The sequence below is a fragment of the Dasypus novemcinctus genome, chromosome 12, assembly GCF_030445035.2.
Source record: "Dasypus novemcinctus isolate mDasNov1 chromosome 12, mDasNov1.1.hap2, whole genome shotgun sequence".
Taxonomy (NCBI): domain Eukaryota; kingdom Metazoa; phylum Chordata; class Mammalia; order Cingulata; family Dasypodidae; genus Dasypus; species Dasypus novemcinctus.
Genome location: NC_080684.1, coordinates 17,212,934 through 17,225,270, shown reverse-complemented (window position 1 = coordinate 17,225,270; position 12,337 = coordinate 17,212,934). Strand labels below are relative to the sequence as shown.

The following is a 12,337-nucleotide window of genomic DNA, read 5'->3' as shown; positions in this document are numbered from 1 at the left end:
AAGTTGATTTGTAATTTTTAGAAGTGCATTCTTGTAGAAGACATACGCAAAGACTTTAGAACCAACAGAAACAGCAACTCCTAAATATTTATCAGCTGCTGATTGACAAATGAAAGGTACACATGTGGAATCAAAATCCACCAGAGATCATAACTAAACAGAATGGATAGCCTGTGGTATGGTATATAGCTTGTGTTCTGCAATGGAAGGCATACCAATCAGAAAATGAAGACCACTTGAGAAATTGGAATTTCTGAATTGCAGAGCCTCCTTATAGCCTCTCAGACTGTAAGTTTGGTCACACACACGTGTACGATGAAGATGCCCTTCTAAAAGGGGGGGGGCGGTCGGGGAGGGATGACTGCGCTAGTGCCTGTGTAGAAAACTGAGACAGACTATTATTTACAACAATGAATGGAATCAATTCAGACTTATTTCAATTTTTCTCAGAGTTAAGGACAGGGACTCTAGAATGTAAGCTGCATAACTTGAATTCCAGTTGTACCATTTAGTAAGGGTCATGAGTTATTTTTATGAAGCTCTTTAAAATTCACTTTCTTCCTCCTTTTGGGGAGTCATCAAGCTTACCTTACACATCATCTTTAATGTAAAAAATTTAATTAGGTCCTGATACAAATTAAGAATTCCAAACATGCTTGATATTATTTCCCTCATATTAATGTATTTTCCAAGCTTAGGAAAAATAATTTTCAGAAAGCATTTAAGCAGATTTGATTACATAATTGTCAATATCTTTTGTTTCTCAAAAAAAGAAAACTCATAAAATTAAGATATTCCAAGAACCATCTACAAGTTAGAATTAGCTATGACAGACCAGGTTTAATATATTTATTATATGATTATGTCAGTTACATTTACTAGAAAAGCACCTACTGTAATATATCAAGGGCAAAGTAGACAACTAATAGGCAAGAGAAATAGAATTCGTAAACGCAGAACATTGTTCACTGTCACATATGACTTCTCTTAAGGCACACTTTCAATCATTTAAAGTCTATTTCTTTAAAATTGGAAAATATTGGCTAATATTAATGAGTGTTATTTGATCTAGTTAACCTTTTGTTTTGAATACAGTGAAAAACTGACAAGGAATAACTTATGCTTTATTGTATCTATTCTATATTGCCACATTTGGTGTCCCTAAAGATACCTTCCTACTCAGAAGTAAATAATGAACAAGTGCTAAATTGATCCATAATTGTTTTGTTCTAATATATGTGCTGATATAAATAAAAGTAGCAAAAATGGATGCAATGATCCTCAAAGCATATACTTGGTGAATCTTATATTAAGGATGGTCTCTCGATAAGCATTTACAATTATGATTTCGAGAAGAAAATACCTTTGGACCAATTGACTAATCTTTCTACAAAGTCTGCAAAAGGCAAAAGAGAAAAACATTTTTAATACTGAAGAGACTCAAATGTTTTTCTCCTGTAAGAAATTTGGAAATGTTCTTTATCATAGAGTCTAAGTGATTGTATCATTGAGATAAAGGACATCTAGGAATACTTGCTTTCAGGGCATTGTTACTGGTCAACTGGACAGCTAAAGAAATACAAGATCCCTGCAGGGAAGAGTCCAGCCTTGGGCCTTGACGAGGCATGGAAGCATCAAGAATTGAAGAGGATCCAGAGGGGAAGGCAGAGGCCGCCTAACATGTTATATTTTAAATTTTTCTCAGAACTTAACCGGTATCTGCTTATTTTGGAAAGATTACCACATGTCCCTTCCATCTCAAATCTCTCCTCTGGCCCTTGCCGAGGAGTCTGAAGCGCTGGTCCTTCAGCTGCAGACGCGACTGTCAAGGGCGAAGGAATCACCGCAGCTCCGCTCTTAACCCAGGGCATCTGGCGTCCCTCTGTTGCCTCCGTTTCTACCTTTCCTATATTCCTGAGGATGTTGCTCTACCTGAGTCCGGGGGCCCCACGGAAACCTGGAAATTTGAAACAAGCAGCTCTGTTATGCTAACCAAGGAGTGGGATTCTTCACAGACCTTAGTTCCCAGGGCAAACCCTCCGTGAGAGCAGGGACGGCGTTCAACCCCATTAGGATGAGTCGCTCAAGTATCTTCCAACAACTTAACCAGAACTCACTCGCTAATGCCTCTATGAACTCCAAGCCTCAGGCTCTTCCCTACTTAGGAAAAGGAGAGAAATAAGATTAATTATTTAGTATGTCCATAAACGTATTTCATGGTTTGAGATGAATATGTACTCCATTCTTTGGTCTCTGAGTGGAACTGGCTGAATGATCCACTCTATGATAGCTCTGTGCTGCTTTCTTTTTTTTTTTTTTTTCTTTTTAGCTCATATTAATTTTATTTTATTTTTCAATTCTCTCCCCTTCCCCCCACTCCCTGCCAGTTGTCTGCTCTTTGTGCCCATTTGCTGTGTGTTCTTCTGTGTCTGCTTCTGTTCTCGTCAGCGGCACCAGGAACTGTGTCTCTTTCTGTTGCGCCATCTTGTTGTGGCAGCTCTCCATGTGGGCGCCGCCATTCCTGGGCAGGCTGAACTTTCTTTCACACTGGGCAGCTCTCCTTATGGGGTGCACTCCTTGCACGTGGGGCTCCCCTACCCGGAGGGACACCCCTGCATGGCAGGGCACTCCTTGCACGCATCAGCACCGTGCATGGGCCAGCTCCACATGGGCCAGGAGGCCTTGGGTTTGAATCGCGGACCTCCCATGTGGTAGGTGGATGCCCTACCTGTTGGGCCAAATCCACTTCCCTGTGCTTTCTTTGGCATTTCTGATTTATTTTTGCCAAATTTGATGAGCTGAGCAATCAGGGAGTTCTCCTTATTGTCAACTCACCCAGTGTCCTGCTAGATGCATTTCTATAGCAATTCTCTGTCATTCCTCCTCTTCATTTTGCCACTGAAAGCATTTAAATACTTTCCCACTGTTCTTAGCAAAATTACCTTCACCTCCTGGTTCCTCAGGCTGTAGATGAGGGCATTCAGCAAGGGCATGACTATATTATACTACAAAGAGTAGATCAACTCCAGAGGGGAACCTGAGGCGGGCATGAGATAGCGGAGAAAAGCTGAGCCATAAAATAAGACCACTGCAGCGAGGTGAGAGGAGCAGGTGGAGAAGACCTTGCTTCTACCTGAGCTAGAGCTGATGCTCAGGATGGTGGAGACAATGCGACCATAAGAGCAGAAGATTGAGAGGGAAGTGGCAAGTCCATGTGGGATGATGGAGCAGAACCTGACGATGAGGTTGGTGGAGACATCAGAGCAAGACAGAGGGAAGAGAGAGGGCAGCTCACAGCTGTACTGTGGGATGGTACGGGTCTCACAGAAGTCCATTTTCATTGCCAAGGGGACATTGATGAGCGTGTCCAGAATGCCCAAACCCCATGAGACCCACACAAGCTGCACACACCACTCTTCCCTCATCACCTGTCCATAGAGCAGAGGGTGGCAGATGGCAACATAACAGTTGTAGGCCATCACTGAGAGCAGACAGGCTGCAGTTCCTCCAGGGACAAGAAGAAAGAAAATCTGAGCCAGACAGCCCTCTACTGAAATGATTTTCTTCTCTGATAGAAGGTTCTCCAATAGCTTAGGCACAAAAACTGAGGAGATAGAGATCAATGAAAGAGAGGTGACTCAGGAAGAAGTACATGGGTGTGTGGAGGTAAAAATCAGCCCTGATCACCAGCAGGAGCATCAGGTTCCCCATCAGGGTCAAGATGTAAATTCCCAGCAACAGCACAAAGAGCAGCGCCTGGACATGGGGGTCAGCAGACAGTCCAAGGAGGGTGAACTCGAGGATGGTGCTGTGGTTCCCCAAGGCCATTTACAAAGATTTATCCCCAAACATGATATGTGTTTCTAAACATGGCAGTGAAGTTGTATTGCCCTCAGACAATTTTCACATTGCATTGTTTTTTTTGTTTTTAATATCACAATCATGCAGAAAGTATGGATAAATTTCTGTGTCAGTCACTTGGAACATGAGCATCAACATAGTATGACGCCCATATTTTTAAACATCACTGTGCAAAGAAGAACATAGAAATATAAAGCAATTAAATCACAGGAGTTCTAAGTGTGATTTACATAGAGGTCAATAATGGCTAGGCAAACACTGAACAAAATGTTTAGGGTTTTCTCAGTAGAGTCATTGAACAGAAACACATTTAGATGGATGTCTCTTAGTCAAAGGATTACGATTGAGAAGTCATAAGGCATGTTTGGTTAAAAATGGGCATTTGTTGATGGCTGCAGCTGAGGTTACCGGTAGACGCAATGACCGAGGATATAGGCTTTTGCATCAGACCAGGACCAAACATCAGGTTCACCATGTACACATTACATAACTGCTCTGGGCCTTTGTTTCCATTCTGAAAATTGAAATAATAATATTCCACTGTTTTAGGATTCTTATGAATAAAATATGGTAGAAAACATATAGTCCATTTTAAGAAGATGTGCTTTACGCTCATTAGTGTAAAATGATAGCATCATCATTATTATTTGAGATTATAATTGCAACTTAAGTCAAATAATAAATTTTCAAGCATGATAATCCCCTGTGGGAGTTAAAGCTTTTCTTGCAACTACTGCTGCTGTTCTTTACTGAAAGGGGTGTAATAAAATCATCTTGAAATCACAAGGCAGCTGCTCTCCTTTTTCCACCTCCCAATTGAAAGGCAGTTTATCATTTGGAGTCACACTGGAGCCTCCCCTTTGAAAGGATTATGTACTTCGAATTACTGAAGGTAATGACAATCAGAAGGAAAGGACAGTCAGACTCCAGAGACAACAACGGGAAAGAGAAGGTGGACCCAAACTGCTGGTCCTAAAATCACCTTTTTGGGTTGGATGTGACCCCTTTAAGGGCGAAGCCTCTAAGCAAATAAGAGGTGATTGAAAGGAGTGCTGTGCCAATGTCTATGGCTTGTACCTTTCACCCAGGCACGGTATTTAAGAGGGAAAGTAGCAATAGAGTTTCAAAAACCTGTTCTGCTGGAACTTTGGGGTTAACTAGTATACCCAAATTATTCTGGAATCACCAGCAACTGCTACTTCCTGCTCCACTGGAGGAGGACCTTACTAAACAATTTTTCTCTGCCCATTCTAAGAAAGTTCCTTAAAATAACAGAATAGAACATTTAGTCATGTGTATCTCAGAGGTGCAGATACTTCGACCTTTGTACTGAGATACTTTTCTCAGTATTCAAGTATCAAGTCCCTTGACTTTAGTTTTGCCCAGACCTCCAGGTCTGCAAGGGAAAACATGGTCCTTGGCCTTAAACACGCTCTGTCTTTGGGACACAGAATGTTGTCCATCTGCTCCAGCTTTGCCTGATGTGCTAGAATCATACATATGGGTTGCCTGCAGGGTTCATCATGTTGGTTCAGGCTGTTGCCTGGTCTTGGCCATTCCTTTGCTTCCCGTCCTATTCCCAAAAATTCTAGTACTCAGGGAAGGGGAACTTCTGCCTCCTTTCTTTCATCTGTTCAACCGTCAGCATACTCTCCTTCCTTTCCCATAACCCAAATACATATTACCTGTACATCTTGTCCAAACGGCAAACTGCTCCCAATGTGACTGCAGGGCTTTTTATTTGGTTCAAATACTAAGACTAAAAATGACCTGGGGGAGGTATTTTCTACACCTGATTTATGATTAAGTTTATGAAATTCTATCGATTTTTTTTTTTTTTTTAAGTTTTCTTAGCCCTTCACTATTAAAGTGAAATGTCCACAGGGCAGTTCTGTCTTTCAGATGATCTCAAATGCCTTCATCCTGGCACCTCTTCATTTGTTCCTCTGTTTTCCTAAATACCTTGTGCCAGCCATGTGTAGTGGGATCATCTGTCTAACTAATCTTCAGAGCAGCTGCGTTTAGGCAGCTTCCCAGGCCTTGGTAGCCCAAGGATGGTGGAGACAATGCCGGTATTCGCTGTGGTCAGAACTGGAAGCGAGACTCTGTAGTCAACACCTCGGCAAGTTTAAAAACACCTTGGGAGGGGATGGAGGGTGGGGCAGAGGACAGATTATGCTTTCAATTGGGTGTTTGGAACTTCTAGGTTGAAACAATAACCAAGATCATCAAACCTGAACTCATGATAAGGAAGTCTTAGGAAAGAGAACAGTTTATCAGTATTTGACGACTTTCCTGGTAATAAAGACATTTTTTCCAGTTGACACTGGAAAAAATTTTTCTCGATGTGATTCTCAGGCAATTTTACATAGCTGAATCTGCTGTGTGCTTGTGAATTGATGATTAAAAGAGTGAAAAATAATAGTAAATCAAAAGGAAAGAAATCCAATAACCAGTCATTTGCCTAAACCACCCAGTAACCTCTTTCTAGTGAGATGAATCTATATATACTCAAACAACACAATAGCTTTATAACAATTTTCTTGCATAGTGATTAAGATTTCAATTAGAGAAGTATTTACTTATTGAATGCATTGTGTCTTCATTTATAACAAGCTATTATCAAAACCAATATTTTCACTTATTTGTTTAGAATGTGCTATAATGTTATTCAAGCTAGAATATTTAATAGTGATCTTTTCTTCTCTATATTTTTCGTAAATAAGCAAAAGAAATAGAACTCCAAGGAAATTAGAATAGTAAATTCTATTTAAAGTACATTGGATTTCTGCACGAAAATTATGTGGCTATGAAAATTGCTTTATTGTACTTAGTTTTTGTTATAAATGTAACGTTTGTTATATTAAATAATTCATACAAATATGGAAATATATAATAGAATATTTCTGTTATTGCAAATAATATACATGTATGCTTATATATTAATGTCATTAATATATATATATTAATTCCCTGTTCCATTTCTTGGAACCTGCTTGAGTTTATCTGCAATCCAGTAACTTTTCACCTTGATTGCCCATATCTTTTGCTTTGTACCAAAAAAGGTCCCTAGAACCACAGGATCTTGCTTTACCATATATGCTCAACCCAGAAATCTGGGGAGTTAATTCTTCTCAGTACCATCAATAAAAAATAGAAATGGGAATCAGTGGACAAAGACCTCAACTCCCCTGCCCTCTGGTGGGAAGTTTCTGAGCTGTGGTCCATGTGGTCTTGAACATGGTTGCCCAGTGTGGCACCACGGCCATTTATACGTCCTTTGTTGATTTTTCTCTCTTTCTTGTCTCAAGCGCCCCCTTTCCTCAGTTGTATGACTTTGAATCACCTCCAGAATAATTTACCAGGACCCAAGTCTGTGTCTTGTGGTCTACTTTGGGAGGAATGCTTAAGAAGAGAGTTGGTAGGCGTTGTAACCCTAAAAAACAGTCTCTCAGATTGGCATTTTGGCATTGCATCTCATACCAGTTAAGTTACAACAGTGACCATTTTTCCGGTGGTAAACAGTGTGGAGATAACCACTGCAGCAGCAAATTCCTCGGATTTTCATTTACTTGGTTGCAGTGATGTACATAGGAAAGGGAAAGTCTTGGCTCATGCAATAGGTGTAGCAATTCAGAAATGCATAGACAATAAAATTATAAATATTGTGGAGGGTCAGGCATTTGTTATGTACTTCAGAAACCTTGAAATAGAGAAAGATATGCTCAGCTGAGCCAGTTATCAATTCAGGGCACACTGTCCTATAATGCAGCATTTTATATATGACAAGGACACAATAGAGGCATAGAGTAAATGAGAGAAAATGGCCAGTACTGCCTTGCTGAGTACTGAGGAAGGGAAGTTCAGAGAGGTGTGTAGATTCTAATGGGCCTAGTATTTGAGACTAGAGTTCCCACCGCCAGACAATGTGCTCCATTGAAAACATGCTAAGGAATGCATTTGATGAGAAGAGCAGTGGAATCTGAGAAGGCTGTCTGTCCTCTGTAGGTGGGGGTTGATGGAAGGAGATGCTGTCATGGGACTGGGTTACTTAGTGTCAGTGGGGATAAAGGGATCCTTGTGTAACCAACACCAGAGAGCTGTGTCTAACAGGCAAGTGCTAAGTGAACCTAATTACTGTAATGGGCATTAAGGCCATAGTGGCAACCAGAATACCTTGGTACATAGGAATCCGTACTACCTAATTTACCACAGCGTTCTTAGGAAGGAGACAGGTAAGCAACCAATGAGATATTAGTTTACTAATAATGACATCCAAGCAAGATGAAAAACAGATGAGCAGAAGGATTATGTGAGCTGCCACAATGGAAACTCACAGTCCCATGCCCAGTTTCCAGTTATGAACCAGTCCTACGCTTCAAAGTCCATCTACTTTAGGAGAGGTCATGTACCCTCAGGAAGGTCTGACAATGTCACAGAAAGTATATTCAATAATAATACCCCCATTTGTCCCCCAAATGGTCCTATAATCATTTATTGGAATAACTATATACTGTGGAAATAAAAATGTCTCACTCTTTTTGAGGGTTGTTTGCAGAGTCTGAGTAGACACTGATATCTGGGACATGAAACAGCAACCACTCTCCATGTTACAATGGTACATAATCAGATCAGGTGAAAAAAAAATGTAGTCCTGGCTCAAAATATTTCAAAATGGATCCATAGATCCACAGACTTATCAAGTGGTCTTTTCCCTGATCCCTGAAATTGTAATTGAGCTGGATGCATGTAGGAACTGGCGGAGTCCTCATATTGGTTCCCTGACCTGTGGTTTTAAACCTTGATGATATGAATAGCCCAAGCAGAGCTCTTGAACCTGCCCATCAACATTAGCCAAGAATGTAAGTCAGAAATAATATCACATCCCTGCTGGAATTCAAGAGATTAAGTCACCCTAAAGGCTAAAATAGTGCAGAAAGGTACAAAGGTTGTCCCCACCTTACCGCCGTTCAATTCACCAGCATTGCCTCTGTTAAAAAAAAAAAAAATCAATCATATTGGATCGTAGTAGACTACATAAACTTAACCAAGGTTTAGTTCCTATCACTGTTTCTCTACCATCTATCTGTGGGGCCTTTACTCTAACCATCTAAGCTCAGCTTCCAAAGACCTTTTTCAACCATACAGAGTGCATGACCTACTAAGACACAGGTGAGATATACTGGTCTCAGAGAAATCATAGCCCTATCTGAGGAGGGGTCTTTTATACCTCTCTGGTTAAGTAGCCCAAACCAGGCTGTAGCACGTTGACCGTAGGCATCCTTGAGCATAAGCACATGGCTGCAACATTCCAGCCACAATTAACTCTGGACTTACACACTAGGAGTTATTAATATATTTGACAAGTCTACTGCTCCTAAGGTAACTTACATTTATGGTTGATATCCGTTATTAGTGACAGCTCAATATTTTTTAACAACTCTCTACCTCTGGATAATTTCTACTGATGTAGCTATGCCTTCCCAAATTTTAATATTGAAAAACAACATTATCTAACCTCTCTTGAAGCTAGCGTGCAAGCATGTAATCTAAATTCTACCAATCAAATGCACCAATCAAATTCAGAAATGAGGGTGAAGAATCAGACTGGGTGCAGGACATCCCTTTTCTAGCAAAGGTGATATGACAGGTACACTCTAAAGTGACCCTCGTGAGTCGCCCCCTTGCATAATCTCTTGAGTGTGGGCAGGGATGTGATTTGCAGAATATGGCAAAGGTGATGGCTGTCACTTCCTTGATTCAGTTACATTGCACAGAAAGGGTGATTTTGCAGAGGTAATTAAAGGAGATTATCTTATTAATTTTTTGTTAATCAAAAGGAAGATTATTCTGTTAGGTCCCAACTTAATTAGCATTAGAAGAGTGGCTGGACCCATTTGTGGAGAAAGATCTCTCCTACTAGCATTGAAGAAGCAAACTGCCATGTCGTGGCACATGGCAGGGAAACGCAGGGTGGCCTGTAGGAGCTAAGGGCAGCCTCATGAAGCTAAGGGTGGCCATCAGCTAAGAGCCAGTAAGAAGCCAGGGCACTCTAGCATAAAGCTTCAAAGGAAATGAATTCTGCCATAAACCTGACTGAGCTTGAAAGAGGACTCTCACCAACTTAAGCTACTACCATGAGAATGAGACCTAACCACCATCACAAATGCAGTCTTGTGAGACCCTGAGCAGAGGACCAGCTAAATTGTGACCTGTCTCTTGATCCATGGAAATTGTGGGTTAATAAGTGTATATTATATTAAGCCCCAATGTTTGTGGTGATTCGTTGCACAGCAGTAGAAAACCAATTTTTTAAAAAAGTGGTGGCAGGAGAAGCATAGTTTTGAGATTGCAGTTGCTTTCTGTTTGGGGTAGAATATGGTTTTGGGAGTATTTTTGTAAGCTCAGTCTTAACCTGATGAGCTAGCTAATAAATGTTAGTAGATTCAATTTCTACCTCACTTAACCATAGCAGTTTGTAATAAGGACATTAACTGCTAGTTTGCAAAAGTATGTCAACTCTCTTCATCACCCAGTTTCAAAACCCCATCATTGTTCATAGACCAAAATTGGAGTCAAGCCCCAAAATGACCCCAGGTTGGGAGCAGAGTAATTATAAAGGTAAATCTGAAAGAAGAGGGCTTACACTCAAAAGGAACTACAAGGTGTTGCTAATTTACATAGGCATAGACTGGATAATATGCATAGAAGTAGATTTTGAAGGCTCTGGACCAAGGAAGGAGGTAAATTAGTAGTAGTCTGCATTAATTTGCATGGTATCTTTACCCAAGATGCATTTCTGAGCAAATTATTTTTTCCCATTTAATTTAAAAGCATACCATACAGTTGACTGAAGACACCTGGTTCTGGCAGATCTGGGTATTGGTGTGGAGAACTTCATTTCTAACCTTTTGGATCTCACGTTTAGCTTTGTTCATGATTACCCCCAACTTAGGATCATCATAACAGTCATGCTTTTGACTCTAAAAGCAGACCAAGGGATTCTGGCTTATGACGTATTGTGATTCTTGCAAGGGAATTAGAAGGCAATATTAAGGGGCTAAAAGTAAACTTTGAAGGTTAGTTGGAGGATAGCTAGAGGATAACATTGGCAATGTATGACAATGATTTTGGAAGTAGATGAGCACTGTGGTTAATAATATAAATACAAGTATATGGTGATACATGGGAAATACATAACTAATGTAACATAGACTATAGTTAACAATAACATTTAATGTTTTTGTAGCAACATCAAAGAAGGACTATATTAATAAGAGAAGTAGAAAAATGAATATGGGTCTTGGTTTTGTGAGGTATGAATATGATTAAGCATTTTTTTCTCTTCATTTTCTTCATTAATAAGGAGACCTTGACTATGTCATTTAAATAATCAGTGTTCATCTGTGTATCATTCTAAACACTAAAGAAACAATTGAGTTCTTTCTTGGGATTAGATGAGATAAAAGTGCCCAGACAGAACTTTTTAAGAGTAATATTTCTGTAATTTGTTGAGCTGTCTCTTGTATGTTATTTTGTCTTTTGAATTTGAAATAAAGTTTGAATTTTAAAAAATTAAATCTTGAGGTGGTATGTTGTTTCTTTTATCTTAGTAAAAGTATGTTATGTATTGAAGATTTGTTCAAGTCCTAGGAAGGAGACAGGTAAAATATTTGTTCAAGTCCTAATCCCCAGTCCAGTAGTTGTGATCTGATTTGGAAATAGGATTTTTGAAGATATGATTAGCGAGATGAGACCAAACAATGTTAGGGTGGGCCCTAATCCAAAGATATCACAAAAAAGAAAATTACAGACCAATATCTCTAATGAATATAGATGCAAAAGTCCTCAACAGAATATTTTCAAACCAAATCCAAAAATACATTAAAAGAATTATACACCATGATCAAGTGGGTTTTATCCCAGGTAAGCAAGGGTGGTTCAACATAAGAAAATCAATTAGTGTAATAAACTACATTAATATTTTTTTCCAGGTCTCCTTTAATGAAGGAAAATATCTACTTCCATACACATTAATAAATTGGAGAAGAAAAATCACATGAGCCTCTCAATTGATGCAGAAAAGGCATTTGACAAAATACAGAATCCTTTCTTGATAAAAGCCCTTCAAGTGATAAAAATAGAAGAAAACTTTCTCAATATGGGAAAGTGCATATATGAAACGCTGAGTGCTAGCATTATGCTCAACAGTGAAAGCTTTCCCACTGAGATCAGGAACAAGACAAGGATGCCCACTGTCACCATTGTTATCCAATATTGTGCTGAAAGTTCTAGCTAGAGCAGTTAGGCTAGATAAAGAAGTAAACTTTCACTATTTGCTGATGATATGGTCCTATATCTAGAAAAACTTGAAAAATCCATAACAAAGTTACTAGAACTAATAGATGAGTTTAGAAGAGTGGTAGGATACAAGATTAATATGCAAAAATCAATAGTGTTTCTATACATTTCTGAT

General features: G+C 39.5%; 1 pseudogene; it reads right to left on the bottom strand.

The window, feature by feature from the left end:
- Positions 1-2,858: 2,858 nt before the first annotated feature.
- LOC131280777 (olfactory receptor 8S1-like) lies at positions 2,859-3,479 on the bottom strand (annotated as a pseudogene).
- Between the last annotated feature and the right edge of the window lie 8,858 nt (positions 3,480-12,337).